Genomic DNA, 356 nt, shown 5'->3' with positions numbered 1-356 from the left:
CTTCTCCTGTGCTCACTCCCAGCTCTGTCTCTGCGCTCGCAACTGGGGCTGCAACTAACGATTATTTTAATAATCAATTAATCTGTCGATTATTTTTTTCAATTAATCGGCCAAATCTTTAAAATGCTTGATTATATGAATATGAGTAGATATAAAATAATTTCATTCCTGTATAAATTAGGGATGCAAGTTATTGAATAATGAATTAATCTGAAGTTGATTTATCTTATAGATTGAAAACCAATTAAAGGCACAGTGTGAAGGAGTTTGTCAATTCTTTTAGCCGAAATTGAGATAATCACTAATGACAATAATAAAAACGTGTCTAATCATTGCAGAAAAAGACCTTGTTTTAT

This window comes from Austrofundulus limnaeus, unplaced genomic scaffold (assembly GCF_001266775.1).
Source record: "Austrofundulus limnaeus strain Quisiro unplaced genomic scaffold, Austrofundulus_limnaeus-1.0 Scaffold83, whole genome shotgun sequence".
NCBI lineage: Eukaryota > Metazoa > Chordata > Actinopteri > Cyprinodontiformes > Rivulidae > Austrofundulus > Austrofundulus limnaeus.
Note: the sequence above shows the minus strand (reverse complement) of the source record.